Below are 19,762 nucleotides of genomic sequence, written 5' to 3' on the forward strand. Positions count from 1 at the left end.
ACCCAGCCCACCAATGAACTTAATGAATGAAAGAGACCTTATCCTATTTGCCTGAGTTTAGTCATGGGTAGTTCTCATGCCAGTAACATCCTCCCAATATTCCAACATAGTTAAGGAAATTGCACTCAAGATGTCTTGAGATTACGGTGCAGTAGAATCTTGCCTAGGAGCTTTATTTAAGGAAGAGATCAATGATACCAAATGATAAAGAGATCCCTACTGTAATCTATTGTGATCTACTCCGATACAATACTGAAAAGCCAGTCTCTTCCTAGGTACTGGATTCTCAGTCTTCTGGGTCAAGTCAGCAGGAAGAGTAGCATTCAGTTGGGGCAGCAGAGTGGGGGAGGTTCTAACCCATTTCCATTTATAGGAAAAGATCAAATAAGGGCTCAGCAGGTGAAACTTAATCATTAATGGCAAACAAGAAAATGCTGACTCTTTAGAAAAGATCATCTCTCTGTGTTTCAATTTCTACCTCATATGGTAGTAATGAGAAATAAATGAAGACAAAGGGCTTAGATCAGAACTTGGCACAATAGCTATTCAAATGTTAGCCATCAGTGTTGTGATGGTGTCACCTGAAATTAACTGGATTTTCTGTTTCTATTTCCTCTAGGAAAGGATTTTGGAGATTCCCATCTGATACTCTTCTATTTGATCTCTTGTACCCATTGTCTTCCTGTACCACACATAATAAAGTTTAAAAATGTCAAGCAATTCATCTGCATCTAATTTTTGTTTGGAGCAACCTGCAGGATTTTCTAACACATCTTGCAATATCAGTACATCACCTGTCTTGTCTTCAACCTATTTAGTATTGATCATTTTTGGAGCAACGGTGCCTTAAAGCCAACATTTTGCTGTATTGTCAAATGAGCTATCTTGGAAATCACATTTAAACACACTTAGTCTTCATTTAATTTCATAACACAACCCATATTTCCTAACTTTAGGCAGAAATACATTCTACATTTTCACCATCATGGTGATGTTTAAAAATTAGTACCTGTTAGTACTCAGATATTTAAGGAAAAGCCAATGACCAATTTAAAAAATCCTGCGTATGGCAGATATTTGCCAAAAGTAAAACTTCTAAACTACATTTCAGTTTATACATCAGTCTTACTTAAATCATTTGTTTCCCCAACCTGGTGGGCATCAAAAGGTCACCTGTATTTAACAAGCTTCCCCAGTGAAATTGATGCACATCCAGGCTTGGGAAACATTTTTATTTTTTCAACTGTCCTTGATAAGAAACGTGAAATATGGCATTGGTGTGATGGTGATCACTTACAGAGCAAAGTGTTTTCCAAGGTGTTAAAATGATTGATTTTTGAAAAGTTATTTTGGTTTGTTGCACAAGTGGCATCTACAACATCCCCAAGAAGTCACCCCTCACTGTAGGCTAGCACTGTGAAAGCTATATCAAGGTCCTTTCTCAAGAAATTCTCTAGACTGGTATTATAGACTAAATAAAGCTCAAGCTAATTGTTGAGCTCTGTTACTGGAGAAGAAAAACACAGCATCACCTTTGTTTAAAGCTGAATTTCTATGACAACACTCAGTAAGAAGCTGGGTCAATATTCTTTTTTTCTGGACTCAGTCGGTAACAAGCCTGGCCCTTTGTAGGCAAAGTGTGTTGATAAACCTTATGCAATCATATCAAGTCACTCAGCAAAGGAACTCTACATTTTTTTTAGCCCTGAAGTCCCCGAATGGATTATGATTTTTAAATCTTCATTTATGCTTTCTAGCTTTTCTGCCCAATCAGGTAGTAAAAATGGTCAGGACAGTCTTTAATAACTATTGCTGTTAATAAATCAGCCATGATCTTATGGAGAAGCAGTCTAGTGCCCAGGTTAAGACTAGTGCCCAGGTTAAGACTAAGCCCATACACCTGGATTCTAAATCCAACTTTGTCATTATCCAGATTGTGATGTGGACACGTTACCTACTCTGTACATCCGTTTTCTCAACTGCAAAATTGGTACAATCCTAGTAACTACTGCATGGGGCAGTTATTAGGATTAAATTAGTTAATACATGTGAAATGATGCTTAAAACAGTGCTTGTCGTGTAAGAGAATGCTAAATAATTTGTTCTTACTCCTTAATGACTATCACCAACTGAGGTATAGTTGTCAGTCCATACAGAAGCTACTGTATACTTGTGGCTATTTAGATTAATTAGAATTAAATAAAATTAAACATTCTGTTCCTCAGTTGGACTAGCCACATTTCAGATTCTCAATAGGCACATATAGCTAGCAGCTCCCATATTGGACAGCAAAGTTAAACAGCATTTCCATTATCACAAAAAGTTAAACAGTGCTGAGCCATAGCTTAGAGAAGGTAAAAAGAGGGATAAAAACATCCTTTATAGAAGAGTTCTTGGTTTTTGTAACACTCTCCATTGCTTATGATTATTGTTTATAGGTCTCTCAGTGTGTTTAGACCCATTTCTTTTGTAGCTTCTAGTAAAAAGCCATTTATATTGTAGCATGTACAATATATACTGTAAGCTAACAAAAATAGTTTACCAGAAATGTTTTCTTAGTTGAGTTTTCCCTAATTCCTTTCACAAGCTACTTACAATGCTTTCTATTTATTCATTCTATGGCTGAACCTAATTCTTGAAAAGGAGTCAAGATGGCAAGTTTGATTCTGGTCAGCACATGAAGAATGACTACAGTAAGGCCCTGTGTCTAAGGGAGAATGGTTTTCTTAGTCACCACCGAATGGAAGTAATGTGCATATTCACTTGTCATGCCATGTTTCCTCAGTAGCAGAAAAGCCAAATTAAATATTCAAGGATATGAACAGAGGCTTCACCCAACCTCAAACAGAGCATTTTCAAGCACTTTTCACTTGTGATTGGCCAACTTTGGGATTCTGGTGTCAGCTGGAAAATTCTCTTTTTCCCCAAAAGCCAAGTTGACATGTCTTATATTTTTCTGTGCATGATTAGCCCTTGGCAACATTGTCTGGCAGTTGCTTTATAAGTGTTTGAGAGGCAAACACAATTCAAGCTGAGGATTGAAGATAGCTATTTTTCAACGATTGGAAGTTTTATGTGAATCATGAACAGTTCGTAATGTTATACATTGACTAGAGGAGTTTCTGCTATCAATTTATATATCGAGAGAGTTTTTATTTAAAACTAGCATGGAAAGCTACTAATAACCAGCAAAAGATATTTAATCCCAGTTCCAGACCGGTCCTATCAATCAGATTGAGTACACTACAGCTAAAGAGAAACCTCCTTCAGCATCTCAGGTCTCATTTCAGACAGAACTCAAGCTGTCAAATGGCTAGATAAAGGACTGAGAAAGAAAAATGTCTTTCTTTCTATGAATTTGTGTATCTGCTATACATTGCAAAAAAAATACTGACTTCTAAATCTTCTCAATAAAACAGCTTCAATTAGTTTGTGTCCTGAAGTACAAAACAGGCAAAAAGAAATATATATAACTTTTAAAAATTATATCAATTAACTATTACAATCAATAGTTTGTAACATTTGCCTTTATGTAACATTTTATAGTTTTGTTTTATTATGTGCTTGCAAATTCAGCATCTCATTTTATCTGCAGGGTATCTCACTGAGTTAGGTGTCATTATCTTCATTTATAGAAGTATAAAGTAACGTTCAGGGAGGCTAAGAAAATGACCAAAGGTATTAGTGACAGAAGTTTTAGAAACCTTTCTGATTTCTTTATACCTCAGCATTTCTTCATTAAAGAGCCATAATATTTTTGAAATGAAAAAAATAATTTTAAACCAAAGAGAGAACAACAAAAAGTTATCTCATTGTAGAAGATTCAGATTTACAATGCAGTATACAAAATTGTTTTGGTTTCTTCTACTCACAGATGATCATCAGCAGCGAGTAGCCACTTATTGCCTTATCTAGCTCAAACCAGAATGGAGAATCAAGATAGAGGGCTTTAAAAGGAGGAGCAAATTATTAGCTCTACATAGAAGTTCATGGTGTATGTCTCCCCAAGGCCAGAAGGCTGGCATAGCTGAAGATGAGTGTCTGTCTTGTGTCTGAGGGAGGAAACAGCATCCCACTCTGCACCTTCATTATGCTTCTGGCTTTCAGTGCCAACTAACTATTAAGGAGGTTCCACCACTGCTACAGGGTTTATAAAGGTACTGCAAATGCTCTATTTAAAACCAGGCTTCTTGTGTTCAAAAAATAGCCTCGTGGGGCTTACTAAAATGGTTATATTAAGTCTAAAAAGAAAGAAAAGTTTGCTATTAATATATGGAGTGGTTACTCTTGTGAGAAACTCTGCATGTAAAGCTGAGATAGAGCAGCTGTAGCTCCTCCAAGGGCTTACAGTTAAAAGGTGAAGGGAGAACAAATTACTCCTTGCCAGGCACTACACATCCACTTCTACTAGAAGTATGTAAAGATGGCTGAAGGGGGCCACTTGCAAGGGGAAATTCTGATTATGGGTTAAAGGATGAGGCAATGCGAGAGAGGGTGTTCCTGGCAGAAGAATCACCCTAAATGAAGTCCAAACACATAAAGTGGCAGCAGCAGTGGCAGCCATGCTGTGTGGCACGTATTGGGTTCTTCCCATGCACCAGCTACTATTCTGAGTACTTAATAAGTATTAACTCATTTAATTATACAACTCTATGTGATAGACATCATTAGGCTCCTTTTGCAGATAAGGAAACTGAGGTACAGCAATTTTTAATAATTTTCTCAAAGTCACACAGCTGATAAGTAGTGGATCTTGAAGACAAACCTAGGCTGTCTGGGCCCAGAGATCATGCTCTAACCAATGGACTACCTTCCAATGGTAGGTCAATACATGGTGTGTTTGTGGGAGGTCTGTTTTCCAGTATAGCTAGACCACAGGCCTTCTCAACCATGACACTACTGACATGTGGGCCTGGACAAGTCTTGTTGCAGTGGGCTGTCCTCTGCATCATAGGGTGTTTAGCAGTGTCATTGACTTCCACCCCAACACTGAGCACCAAGGACATCTCCAGAAATTGCCTCATGTTTTCTGAGGGTACAATTACTCCCAGTTAAGTACAACTGGCTACTATATGATGTGTAAGCCTGGAGACGAGCAGAAAAAACAATTAGAACTCAGCTGTGAATATTCACAAATTCTCTTCTGATGTCTATAGGAATCTACCCTATAGAGATAAAGGGGCCAATTGGGGTTTAACAACTGATGAGTAGCAGAAAAGATAATACATAGAAGCATTAGGGCAGGAGGTATTATCAGAGACTCTACACTTATTTATTTATTTTTTATTATACTTTAAGTTCTGGGGTACATGTGCAGATCTTAGCTTAGGAAGAGGGTATGTCCGCAGACTTTATAAAAATCTATGCTTAAAAATCCCAAAGCTACTGATGGCAAAGGGTGATCTCTTAGAACAGTGGAAAAACTCAGGCAACCACTTCATCTCCCTGGGTTACAGTCAATCCTGACCTGAAAGCTCAAAGCTCAGAGTTAAATTTCAGGTAAGAAAGATGCTATGTCTGGGGAAAAACTGACCACCTAGTTTTCTGAGAAAGCCCCATCATCAGACCCCAGGTCACCGTGTAAATGTGAACATAGTTACATAAAGTTTAGAGAGGACATCTCTACAGAAATATTTACTAGAAATTGGTGACAATGGGAAAAAATAGATGTATTCTCCCTTCAACTCTCTACATACACATTTCAAACCAAAGTATTTAGAGCAGCTCTTATAATCAGGAAAAAAGTCTATGTACTTTCTAAATTCTATAATAAATGAGTTACTTTTATGAAATGATTTTTTTTACTTTGAAAATTTGTGATTCAAATTGATCTCATTGGAATTATACCTCTGGTGGTGAGTAGACAATACTAACCTAATCATAAAATTCATCTATTTTCAAAAATCAGCTTTTTTTTTCCCTGCTACTTGTTTTGGCTCTCTCTTTTTTTTAAATCATGTTATTGGGAAGGATTACAAAGAAGTATTTTCTTAGCCGTCTTTATAAGACTGCTATGAGCATTTTGAATCTAGTGCTGTTCTAAGCTTGTAACCAAATTTATAGTTTCAAAACAGACTTTTTTTCTAAAAAAGAATAACTTGATTGCCTAAAAACAGTTATTTGATCCCAGAGGAAGCAAGTGAGGTATCTGACTAGAGAGCCAATCTAGGGTCAGAGTCATAGGCTTTGGAGTTAGACTGGGCACAACACTGAAACAAATATCTTCCCATCTAGGCTGCCTCATCTGTCAACACAGGGTTTTAGTACCCTCTGTAAGGAAGTTATTTCAGGACTGGATGACACAAACTACAGTCCCAGGATATGATCAGATGCATAGCTGGTACTCAGAAATTGGTATCCCTTCTCAACTAGCATTTAGGAGAATCGTCTACTACTTTTGGGAGATCAGATCTCCTTTGGAACCTCTTAGAAATCTCTTGCGTTAAAATAAGAAAACAACCTGCTTTCCACAAGGACATCTCCCCACAACTCAGTGAATGCTCCTGAACTCAAGGCAGAAACCTGCCCCTCTCTCCCAACAACACGTCTCTGTGGTCTCAATGACAGCCAGAAGGACTGTGTAAGCTGGAATTGTAGAATCTAAGCATCTCAACATCAGCAGTTCTCCTGGGAACACCACCAAGCTCTCAGCTTGTGGTGTAGTAAAGAAAATAGGTAACAGAGAAAATTGTCTTCAACAGCTTTGTTTTAAAAAAGATACTCAAATAGAGTGTCTCAGTCTAGATCAGTCATTCAGCCAAAGATTTAAAATTTTAAACAGCTGCAGTTTTTTTTCAAGCTTGACAGTTTGTCTTTGAAGGAGATTGCTAAGCTTTTACATTCTTCATACATAGTAAATAGATTTAGTCATAAATATCCTGTAATATGTGCTTTGTTCCTTTTATTCAGAAGCAAGTTGTAATTTCTGATTAAACACGATAAATCATTATACAACAGCCATTGTACGGGATAACAGCCACCAGGAAATGCAGTTTCTGCACTGATGAAAGGTATTTAAAGACATGAAACCCCAAACATCTGTCACACATTGTTAGGAAAGAAAGGACACTGACAAGTATCTTGTGGCATTTTAAGGACAGCCAACAGCTGGCAGGAATGTAAATCGTTTTAAGAGATAAGAAATTCAGATCCTGGGATTAGGTGATCAGTCCTCATCTCACAGGTCATTCTTTCCTTCCCTTCATAGGTGAGAAGCTTTCTTCTTCAGGACAGTTGTTAACAGAAAGCAAGCATCCAGAAAATGCAATCAATAAAATCCCATAAGGGCAGTGAAAAAATAAAGCCCCTTTTTTCCCTTTTCCCCAGGAAACAGATGCATGAAGTTGTTTAAAATATTTGGAGACTGCCGATATAAGATGTAGAATTGGCACCATGAACATCCTGACATACTTGGGATTGGGCATGAGTAAGAAGCTTTGGCATAATGATAGAGGGGACCCCCTTGGTACACTGCCCAGTCTGTCCCCAAAGATGCTTTTCATTCCCAATGCCATTAATTGTCCTTGACCACTGGATGCCTGGTTCTGGAAGCTAACAAAGAAGATACATGTGGTTGCCTTTATTTCAAGTTGTCACTTCAGGCCTCAGTAAGAATTGAAGGAGTGTAATTAATCTGGTGGTAGCAGGGTAGGAGCTTCACTCAGAAAAGTCTCTTTTGGCCAAAATAATGCATGGTCAGTTCATAGGGATTCCTAACAGATGTTCTTCACTGGAGGTATTTGGAAACGAAACACTAAATTGAACAGAACACAGTATTCTTCATGCATTGAAGGGCTACTAAGCACTGATGATCTTCAATTAGACATTTTCAAACACTAAGCTCCATGACAGTGGGAACCATTTGCCATTGCATCTTCATCGGCAAGCCTATTGTAGATGGGCAATCCATTTTTTACACAATCATATAAAACACAAGGGAGTTTCAATGCATGCATTTTCAGGTAACATGTATTGGACCACATAAAATCTATACAGAAGAAAAGGGAGAGGGCCAGGTGCGGTGGCTCACGCCTGTAATCCCAGCACTTTGGGAGGCCGAGGTGGGTGGATCATGAGGTCAAGAGATCAAGACCATCCTAGTCAACATGGTGAAACCCTGTCTCTACTAAAAATACAAAAAATTAGCTGGGCATGGTGGTGCATGCCTGTAATCCCAGCTACTCAGGAGGCTGAGGCAGGAGAATTGCCTGAACCCAGGAGGTGGAGGTTGCAGTGAGCCAAGATTGTGCCATTGCACTCCAGCCTGGGTAACAAGAGTGAAACTCCGTCTCAAAAAAAAGAAAAAAGAAAACGGAGAGCACAGGGAAGAAAGAAAATTAAAAAAAACTGTTCTTCCTACTTTCCTTGTCCAACCCAGAGTCAGGCCTCCATTTCAAAAGGAAAAATGAAGACTCAATTAAACTGCAAAGAGAAACCAAGTAAATAATTGTGAACTCTTCAGCTACTGAAGACTCACGCCTTAGTGATTAATGCATAAGACAATGCTTGTCAAATTTTAATGTCCATAACATCACCCAAGTATTTTGTTAAACTGTGGGTGTACATCCAATAAGTTGTGGAGACACCACATTTTTCACAGTCTCCTGAGTGATGCCCATAATGCGGGTCTTGGGAGCACAGTCTGGATAATGTATATTTAAAGGATTCTGAAAGAAAATTTTGAAATGTAAAGCCTTTGCCATGTGTGCTGATTTTTTTTTTTTTTTTTTTTTTTTTTTTTTTTGAGACGGAGTTTCGCTCTTGTTACCCAGGCTGGAGTGCAATGGCGCAATCTCGGCTCACCGCAACCCTCCACCTCCTGGATTCAGGCAATTCTCCTGCCTCAGCCTCCCGAGTAGCTGGGATTACAGGCACGCGCCACCATGCCCAGCTAATTTTTTGTATTTTTAGTAGAGATGGGGTTTCACCATGTTGACCAGGATGGTCTCAATCTCTCAACCTCATGATCCATGTGTGCTGATTTAAAAACCTAACCCTATGGCAGATGTGAGTCCACTAGTCATAAACATTTTACTCTGGCTTCAAAGAGCTATCATATAACTACATTAAAAATTAAATATGAAAACTTGGTGCAATTCAGTTGGCTATTGTTATCTGAAGGTGTTTGTCTTAGCAGAAAACAAAATATACTACAAGTTATAATTTCACTTAAAAGATGCTTTAAGTTACTCATATAAGCACAATGATTTAAAAACACATAAAGTAATAAAAGCATAAATAATAAAATATTCAAACTCCATCTGTACTGTCATATATACTGATCTTAATTACAGGCTACAGATTTTCATCTAATTGCTAACAGTAAGTCAGCTCTTGAATAATTAGGAAGAGGAGGGGATGGAACTTATTGGAACAGACTCAGAGTACAAAAACACTTCTTTTTTCAAATGTCACTGTGACATTTAAAGAAAAGACAAAGAAATACAAAAGAGAAAGACAGTCATAACAAAAACTAATGAAAAAATTAACCCAACATTAGGATGTAGTGGGAAGATGATCACTAGCTAAAATATGGATATTCTATCTCTGTGGTTCTCAGCACTGACTGCTCATTTGAATCACTTGGACACCTTTTAACATACACCTGTGCCTGGGCTCCATCACCCAGGATTCTACATAACCGGTGTAGGGTAAGTTTCCATATAGATATAAATTTAAATATCTTCCCAGGTGAATCTAATGTCAGCCACAACTGAGAAGCATTGTTTCAATGTAGCAATGCTCTGATGTTCTCAACTCTGATCTCAGGACCAGAAGCATCTTCAATGTCTGTAAACTTATTAATAATTCAAATTTTGGGGTCCCACTCCAAACCTGCTGAATCAGAAACTCCGAGATTGAGATCCATTAATCTGTGTTTTAATGAGCCCCCCAAGTAAGTCTAATGCATGCTACTGTAAGTTCTTTCCTAAGAAAGACAAGGGCCTTCATCAACCTTCTCACTGAAAAATTCTTATGGGTATTCATTGAAAGATTTCACATTAAGACATTTTTTTTTTTTTGGTGGAAAGCCTACAATCCAGGCTGTGGTGTTTATTCTATAGACAGCGCTGCCACTTCCAATCTGGGAGTTTCAGCTATACAGAGGATCTTAGGGTTATTAAAGATTTGATTGCAACTGTGCCAGTCAAAAAATGTGATCTTCCATAATATGCTTGAATACTTCCAGTGATAGGGAACATACTATCATCTGGCCCAGTCTTTCCCATTTGCTTACTAGACACAGGTGCTATACCATGCTTTTTACAAAGATAATTCATTCATGCTTGACAATTACCCTTGAGCTAGTTGTTATAATATACATTTGACATCTGCAGAAATGGAGGCTTAGAGAAGTTGTATAATTTACTAAGGTCACATGGCTTCTTATAAAGCTTGCACCAAGTTCTGTATCTTGAGGCCACGTACAAAATTCATTTTCAAAAATGATTACTAACAAGCTGTTGTCAAAATGAAACTGTCCCTTCATACTATCTTGTCTCCAAAATAAGTAGCTCTTGTTCCTTGCAGCCAATTTATAACCCTGCCCATCATTTCTGCTGGGTTCTATTGACCAGCACACAAAATAGACTTAATAGGTCATTTGTGCATTTGTGATAATATTGATAAAGCACATTGGGTAAACTGGAGAGGACTTTGGAAAATTATGTAAAGCTTGCTGAAAAAGTCACGTTATTTAAGTATGATTACTAAATTCAAAAGTTTTAAAGAAGTGATTGAATATTTATTTTGTATCAGATTTCAAAATCTAACATTTTCAAAGTTTTAAAAGAAAACTCAGGCTCACTTCCATGAACAGCTATTTAACATCAACTTATGTACATAAAGGGTTATAAAAAAATTTCTGGTCAAGAGTTTTTGGTGATACTCTCTTCTAATTCTTTATAGAGAGCATAAATGAAAAACTTTCAATGAATGATAAAAAATCTGAAGGTTTTTTCCTACAATTTAGAAATGCATAACAGTTGAATTTATATTTGAACAATCCAATAGCTTCTCTTTTATTGAAAAATATATTAAAATATATTTTGATAATATGAATGAATTTTTAATCCTAGCCAAGCATTTTTTTCTTTCAAGTTTTTAAAATAATGATATTTTAATTTGCTGAATACATTGCATTATTGCAGCAGTTGTCATGCAGCTAGACAGGACACTACTAAAATGGTACATCAGTTGCAATAGAAAGAAGTATTCAATATCTATGTGAACACAAATATATGGATCAGCAACTGAACCTAGACCTGCCAGAATGCCCATCCAGCCATCTTGGTATGATGTCCCCAACTGCCTGGCTTTCCGGGCATATCCTGGAGATCCATAGGGCTTTTGTTCACCCTGGGCAGCTGAACACATGTACTGAACCTCATGTCCAGGTGGATGGAGTACCTCCTTGGCCACACTTTATGGCAGAATAGCAAGAGCTGGATATACTTAATTGTTCTGCTTAATTATGGAAATCCTGGGACAAATCACCAGTTCCTTCTCTGTTCAAGCCTTCAAGAGAGCCCAGATCCCCAGACAAGACTTCTGGTGGCTTGACGTGTTAAGCAAGGTTACCCCAGGCCTTGACTAGCCATGCCAAGGTCTAGAGGGATCAGTATCTCATACACTCTACATATTACTGAAGTCCAAAATGGCACCACCTTGGCCAATTCTCCTACCCATGCATGTCATCCTTGGAATGTCAAGGGCTCTCTTTAAAAAAAAAAATGCTCAGGGAACATCAACCAGGGCAAAACACATCTGAAAGAACTTCTTAGATACAAATGATGATTCTGGGTGGCAATGTTTAGTCTATGATTACTCATTCTAATAACTTCAGAGTGGCAGCTGCTAGCATCCTACCTCACAATAATTATCTAAACAAAGTTCAGTCTGAAGCCTACCTGCATAAAAATGACATGAGATCATTGCGAAAAGTACAGAACCATGGATCCACTCAACTCCAAAGCACTCATTCTAGCTGGGGACACAGGTTACCAATTGATAACAAATACAAAACTGCAACTGTGAAAAACCTCTGAATAAGAAGTATAGGGAATTATAAAACCAAGCTACGGAGGTCAAAACAGCTGCTTTTTTTTTTTTTTTTTTTTTTTTTTGATGTGGAGTCTCACTCTGTCACCAGGCTAGAGTGCAGTGGCACTATATCGACTCACTGCAATCTCCGACTCCCGGGTTCAAGCAATTCTCCTGCCTCAGCCTCCTGAGTAGCTGAGACTACAGGCACACACCACCAAATCCAGATAATTTTTGTATTTTTAGTAGAGATGGGGTTTTACCATGTTGGCCAGGATGGTCTTGATCTGTTGACCTTGTTATCCGCCCACCTAGGCCTCCCAAAGGGCTGGGATTACAGGCGTGAGCCACCGCGCCTGGCCCAAAAGCAGCTTTCTTAAAAGAAAGGTTTGCATGAACAATGTATAGGCATTATTAAACACAAAGTGAGTGGGAAAGCTAGGCAAAGAGAACTTGTGTAAAGACCATGCTGTAGAAATATGATAAATGTAAAAGACTGAAGAAAGGCCAGTGTGACTAGAGAGAAGAGAGCCACAGGGAGTGTGGTTCAAGATAAAGCCTGGGACATTGCTATGCATCAAGTGGCACCAATATTTGCAGACGAATTCAGGAATGTTTTGTCTTTATTCTAAGAGCACTGGGAGGACATTTAAGAATTTTAATCACAGAAGGTGGGTGTACCATGATCTAAATTATGTTTCTAAAATAAATCACTCTAGCTGACACATGGAACAATTCAGCTTGGAAATATTTTATAAGTTGAGGTATCAGTGTTGGCTTTGACTAGAGGTGGTGGTAGAGATGGAAAGAAGTAGAAGGAGATACACGATATATGAGAGGTAAAAGCAACGACAGTGGTTTCAACTTTCAATTCCACTTCACCACCCATAGTAAATCCCGTTGACTTAAACTTCAGAGCTTACCTACATACTCAGACTGACTTCTATACCCTTAACCATAGAAAACACAAGTAGGTTGGTTGTATCTTTTTAGAGCCATATTCCCTAAATTCAGTTGATTGTATTTTTGATCATTTGTCTGTACTATGGAAAAGAGGAAAATTTCTCCAATACACAAGGCCATTATTTTGAGATATTTTCAAAAATCTCTCTTTCTGTCTATATATTACAAGTATGACCCTATGCAGAAAATTGTATTTTGTATGTGTGTGAAGAGTTTAAGCAAGCTACAGACTTTAAAAGGAACACTCCCTAAGACTATCTCCAATTACAAGATTGGGGAGGAGATTTTTTCAAAACTACCACAAGCTTTGGTAATTGGCTTAGAAGGACTCACAAAATTCAGTGAAAGCTGTTATACTTACAATTTGTCTCCAGGGAAAGGATATAGATTAAAATCTACCAAGAGAAGTGCATGACACAGGGTTCAAGGGAATGTGAAATGTAGAGTCCTTTCCACAAGGAGTCATAGACATCTTACTTTCCTGTATCTTTGTGTGACAATATGCACAGAGTATTGCTAATCAGGAAAGCTCACTGAGCCTCAGAATTCTGAGTGTTTATTGGTGCTCTATTATGTTCACATGATTGATTAATTACCTATGTGGTTGAACTCAGTCTCTAGTTTGGCCGACACCATGTGACCCAAAGCTTCTACCATAAATCACAATGTGGTCTTTTCTGCATGACCAATCACCACCCTAAATCACATTGTCACTATCTGGCTAGGAGGAGGCACACAGACCAGTGAAGATCATCTTCCAAGAGCCAGACCTCTCTTCAGGAAAGGTTAAATTCTTTATATATAATGTACCAATAACATCAAAAAATCAATGATTTATGTGACTGACAGTGAAAATGAAGTTAAAACTTACACTGAATTGAAATGAGAGTATACGCTTGTGGAAAAACAGGCTACTTTTCTCATAATAAGCAGCTTAAATTAACAGAAGTTACATTCTAGCTTGCCCAGAACTAAGTTTTGCACCACTTAGATAGAAAACTTCTTTCTCTATGTTTCCTCCCTTGCTAGCCTCAAAAATCCTATCTTGTTGCCAAGTAAGAGAAAAATGCATTTCTTGAGAAGACTGCCAAAAACAGGAAGCTGGGCTGCATTTCAGCATTAACCTTTCTCTACAGTCTGAGTTTCTTGGTTTAGTCATTTCTTGCCTACTGAGTCAGTTAATGGGCCAGATCCTAAGGTCTTCCCTTCCTGTATCTGAGGAAAAGTCACAAGGGAACTGACAGGCAGGTTGATTTCCTGTTTAGCATGACTACCCACGTATGGTTTGCCATTCATTACAATCGAGCAGTTTCCATGGAGACTGACACTTGAATAATGCTTAAGTGACAGCACAATCAAGAGCACCATGGTAAGTTGGCACAGTCATTGGTTTGCCATCTATTTTTTTTTAATAATTAAAACAATTTATTTTAAAAGAAAATGAAAATATTATTTACAAAATACCAGCAGATGGATGGGCGCAGTAGCTCATACCTGTAATCCCAGCACTTTGTAAGGCCAAGGTGGGCAAATCTCTAGGTCAGGAATTTGAGACCAGCTTGGCCAACATGGTAAAACCCCATCTCTACTAAAAATACAAAAGAATTAGCCACGTATGGTGGCATGCACCTGTAATCCCAGCTACGTGGGAGGCTGAGACAGGAGAATCACTTGAACCCAGGAGGCGGAAGTTGTAGTGAGCTGACATTGCACCACTCCACCCCGGCCCAGGTGAGAGAGTGAGGCTCTGTCTTAAAAACAAAAACAAAAACAAAAATGCAGCAGATGGTGGAGGCTTTAGGGTTACCAGAAATTTCCAAAATCTCTTAGGTCAGATGCCTCCAAAACAATCCCAGGAACTAGTCTACCATTCGCTGTCTCTGCCACAAAAATTTCAAGCTCCTTTTGCCCTCTCTTTTACTATGAGCTCTCTGGACAAGTCAGAACCATTGCACATGTGTACTTACTGTGCTCTCCTATGCTGTATGCTCATAATTTGCCCCATGTGCCATTTAACTTCATTCTTATCAGAGTTCACTTTTATGTCACCACAATAGAAAATATTGCTGTAAAGATTTCCTTTTTTTTTTTTTCTAACTTCCCATGCTCTATAAAGCAAGCCCTTTTTTAACTTCCAAATTCAGAAGATTGAATTTTGAGTGCTTATAAAATTGAGAATATCATGTAACACACGTCTTGGTTAATTTTGTATAATTATAGGATTTTACAGGATATAACTGGTTTCTGTCATTTTATATGCCTCACCAAATCTTTATTTAATTTTTGAGCACATGCTTTCATGTACTTTGTTATATAAAGCCTACTTTCCTTAAAAATATGAGTTAGTTTAAGGTTAATATGCAGAAAACAGTCATCAAATAATAGTATAGGTAAGCAAACATGGCAAAAAAAAATCACAAAGGTGGTAGATGGCCAGTTGCATGGAAACACAGAGTGCTATAGGCGCAGGGAGGAGAAAGGTCCTCATTCTGCCTGAGGGAGCCAGAGGAGGCTTCCTGGGAGAGGTGGCACCTGATCCATGTCTCAAAGTGATCAGGGTTGACAGAGAAGAAGGTCATGGTCTGCTGGAGAACCCAAAGTGTAATATGCAGTTAACTTTATACAGGTACAGGAACAGGAAGGTAATAGGGTTTGGAGAGCTAGCCTAAACTTTCATTCATAGGAACAAAGGAGTTTGCCAGGAAGAGGGACAGATGCCAATTGGGATGGAGAGTTTGAAGGCAGTAGCAGAGGTTGGAAATCAGCATGGCATCCCAATATTCTGTGGTTGGATGATCTTCCCTAGCTCTCTCAGCAGCCTGGTAGGATCCCAGGGAAGTACTTCAGATGAGATGTGAGATGGCTTGGGGGTAGGGTGGAATTTCTTTACCAGAAAAAATAAATGTAATTTATATATAAATGTAAATAAATATAAATATTAATAAAATATATGTATTATATGTGATTTAAAAATCGTGTATGCATATAAAATTGAGGCTTTGAAGACTGTAAAAGTGAAATTGAAAGTCAATTCAATCACTGTATCTTGTGACTTTTACCTCTGTTACATTGTTTATCACCTCCCACTTCCTTTTACCACTTCTGTAGTCAAAGTCAATATCCATCCTCTGAAAAAAACCTCAACAGGTTGTCCTGTTTCTTTTATTCAACCCATCTTTGGCAAGTGGTCCCTAAGTATTAGACAAGATGGTATCCATGATAAATCCTTACTCATGTGGCATTTATGATTTCATCAAAATTAAACATAATTTAAACATAAATACAAAAATAGAAATATTATATAAAACATGTCATATAAAATTTTAAAATTGTGTATATGCATGCATGTATATGTTTTTTACAAACTTTGATAGAAAAACAGTCTAGGGTCATGTGGGTGGCTGAGTGGGCTCCTCCCCTCTGTGTCAACCACAACAAGTTCCCCATCATCCATTGTATATTTTGGGTTCCTCAGTAGGACTCATTTGAGTAAGGCTTCCAAACAACTGTGAAGACTTCTGCTTTCAATAAGCAGTCCAGTATTCTTAAACTCAAGGAAAAATCAACACAGCCCCAAACTCCTTGTGTTGGTTTGGAAGAACTTGTGTTTCTGGAGTTGGGGAGCAGGGAATGTGCCCGATTATTCCTGGACCCCTTTTCTCCATTATAGGAAGCTGCCTTCCACAGAAGACCATGAGTTTCAGTGGAGACAGACAATCAGGCTATTCAGGTCTACTTTTCACTCCCCATGTTTCAGCCTTGGAATGCACATTAGGCCCCCTCCTGACGCAAACTCCCTTTTATCTTTCCTGTAACTTGTGGGGTGCTCCAAAAATTCAGACAGGCCATGGGTGGGACCTCTGGAATCTGAATGCTGCCCCACTGTTTGTAATTATAAATATAGTATATAAGTACTATGCATAAGTAATATATGGTGTGTGTGTATATGTTATATATAAACATAATACTACAGTATAAAAGGTATACTAATTATACTATTGCTTTCATTTTAACAGGTTTATATTTTTTAAGACTTACACACATATCTCTTCAGATAGCACATTAGATATCTATAATCAGACTCATTATAAAGGCAAAATATACATAATGCTAAAGATCTGAAGCTATTTTCATTAAAAACAAAACCCAAAAACCTCAACTTAAAAATGCCACAGAACTTATTTTTGCCCTAGCAAAAGATTTTGCACAAAGTGCAGCCCTGTCACTCACAAACACAGTAATCGCTGGAGATTACCAGTCATTTTCATTATAGGTAATTTCAGGGTGCCTTGTTTTGCCTTGTCACTCACATTCCTGGAAACTTGCCAGATCGTGCACGCAGTGTCTATCAGGAAACCAACCTGAGCCCCATACTGGAGGATAAATCTGAGGCTTCACTGAGTATTTCAGACCAGACAGCTTCTACCTAAGTAACGACAGGGTGGAGGAAGGTTGAGGCATTTGTCCTGCCCCAGAAAACTTTACAAACCACAAGATGCTGAGCTCTTTCCTTCACTGCATACAATATATTGACCCAAACTTATCAGCACAGGATATAAAACTCTTGAAAGATCTTGCCCTAATCTAATCGCTCCCCTTCTCAATGCCATAATCTTCACCCCATAATGTGATATCATATTTATCCCTACAAATGTACTACCCACTGTCTGTGCCAAGTTCCTCCCTACCCTTTTCACCTATCTCTACCTCACGTTGGCTTCAGCACTCTGCTTAGATTCATTTTTATCTGGGCATGTCTCCGATCTTAACTTACTAAGTCAGGAATATCCCTTTTACACACTCCCATAGCCCTTAACCTGCCTCTCTCACATCTTTATTCTGGTTGCTCTTTCATTTATTCAACCTATCATTGGCAAGTGGTCCTCAAGTATTAGACACAGTGGTATCCACAATAAATCCTTACCCATGTGGCATTTAAGTTTCAGTGAAAAAGACAAAGAATATATATGCAGAAAATCATTAAGTGCAGTGTACCAAGATAGAATGTGGCTGGGGTTGCTATTTTCAATAAGATGTCCCTGAGGAAGTGACATCTGAGATGAGACTGAATGAGGAGAAAGCATAAACCATGGGAAGATACCTGGGAATGTATTTCAGGCAGTGAAGATATGATTCACATACAGCAAGTGCAAAGGCCCTGAGGCAGGTACAGATTTAGTGGGCACCCAAATGGCAAGGAGGCTAGTGTAGTGAGTGAGCAGGAAAGTGAAATAGAATGAGGTCTGAGCTGCAGGTAGAAACTGGCCCACTTGGCAGTGAGAAGAATTCAGTCTGTGTTCCAAAGATTGAGGGGAAGCCATTGGAGCCTTGTAATCAAGAGTGTAATGTGACCTAAGCCACCTCAAACTCCCGTTACAGCATTTCTCAAAGACATGGTGCCTGGAACTCAGACAGCACCAAAGCTTTGTACTCCGAATCAGTGAATCAATCACTGACCTTGGGCCAGGCTCCCTATCCGCATTTTTTCAGTTCTTTCGATGCCTTGCCTGTGTGTAACACATGCGGCACTATCACCACCCTCACAGATGCCTTTCAAAGATCAGCTCCAGCCAAACAGAAATGTCTGTGAAGAGCAGAAACTGACAAGCCGCTCCAAGGTGTTTTGTATGCTCCCAAAACAGTGAGCACAAAGACAGTCGGCTTACCTCCTGTTCTTTCTGTACCCACTTGAGCTGCATTGTAACTAAACTAATAAACAGGCTCAAGAAGACATTTCAAGATTTTTACAGTTAGTGACTGTCATAAAATGAGCATTTCTGCCATCATGACATATGAATGAGCCACAGCAGACTACACTGTACCCACCATAGCTCTTTTGCCTTTGACTTATGGGCACTCCAGGAGAAACTCAGTCTCCCTAGCAGGACATGCCTTTCTGTTCCCCATGACAGGGTCAGTGGAGGGGAGTGCCAGACAGAAGGAACCCAGCTCCATCTTCTGCCATTTAGGAAGCTTTGGGCAGGTAAACCTTTCTAGGCCTCACTTTTCACATTTATAAAAATGAATGAAAGTAAACCACATCTTTCTCATAATGTGTATTACATAAATAAGACCTGTGAAGTGCATGCCATGTATTAGATACTTTGTTAACATAGAGTGGGTGGGGGCTATAGGACTGTGCTGGGGCCCTGACCTGACGGCATCCCCCTAAAGGCCTATTGTGTAAAGATGACTTTCTCTCTCTCTCTCCTCCCTCTCCTTCTCTCTCTTACCCTTGAACTTTCTTTGTTGTGTCCTTCCCTCTCCTCCCACCCTCACCCCTGCATTTCTTTTCTTCCCTCTTTCCGGAATCACAGTAAACCCAAGTACACTTTTACTTAATAACAGGCCCCACCAACTGCTGCTTTCCTTAAATCTCACTCTGGTTAAGTATTTGGTTTTGATTTTGGTTTTGTTTTTTTCTTAAGTTTTTTGCAGTAAGAACACAAGCTAAGATCTACACACTTAACAAAGTGTTAAGTGTATGATCCTGGCCTATGTTAGATTCTCTGTGTTACCTGAAGAGAGTATAATGAACTGGATGCCATTCTGAAGGCTAGAAGTCTGAAATCAAGGTGTTGGGAGGGCCGTACCTCCTCTGAAGCCTCTAGTAGAGGTCCTACTTATTCTTTCAGCTTCCAGTAGCCTCAGGTGATTCTTGGCTTGTACCTGCATCATTCCCATCTCTGCTTGTGTCTTCACATGACCTTCCCGCTCGGTGTCCATCTGCCTGTGTCCAAGTTTTCTTTTTCTTATA

General features: G+C 38.7%; 1 protein-coding gene and 1 long non-coding RNA gene across 15 annotated transcripts in view; one reads left to right on the plus strand and one right to left on the minus strand.

Moving 5' to 3' along the window:
- The window catches only part of GRM7 (glutamate metabotropic receptor 7), an 890,997-nt gene that overhangs the window by 843,613 nt on the left and 27,622 nt on the right, over window positions 1–19,762 (plus strand). For 7 of the 14 annotated variants that reach the window (XR_013527456.1, XR_013527451.1, XR_013527452.1 and 4 more), the window contains one exon: window positions 620–720. The exons of the other annotated variants lie outside the window; for them this stretch is intronic. The gene's annotated coding sequence lies outside the window, so the exon portion shown is untranslated. Of the gene's footprint in view, window positions 1–619; window positions 721–19,762 lie in introns of those variants that run through there. 14 annotated transcript variants of the gene reach the window in all.
- Window positions 1–19,762, minus strand: part of LOC118147782 (uncharacterized) — a 348,784-nt gene that overhangs the window by 86,816 nt on the left and 242,206 nt on the right. The gene's annotated exons all lie outside the window — the stretch shown is intronic.

The sequence above is a fragment of the Callithrix jacchus genome, chromosome 15 (assembly GCF_049354715.1).
Source record: "Callithrix jacchus isolate 240 chromosome 15, calJac240_pri, whole genome shotgun sequence".
Classification (NCBI taxonomy): Eukaryota; Metazoa; Chordata; class Mammalia; order Primates; family Cebidae; genus Callithrix; species Callithrix jacchus.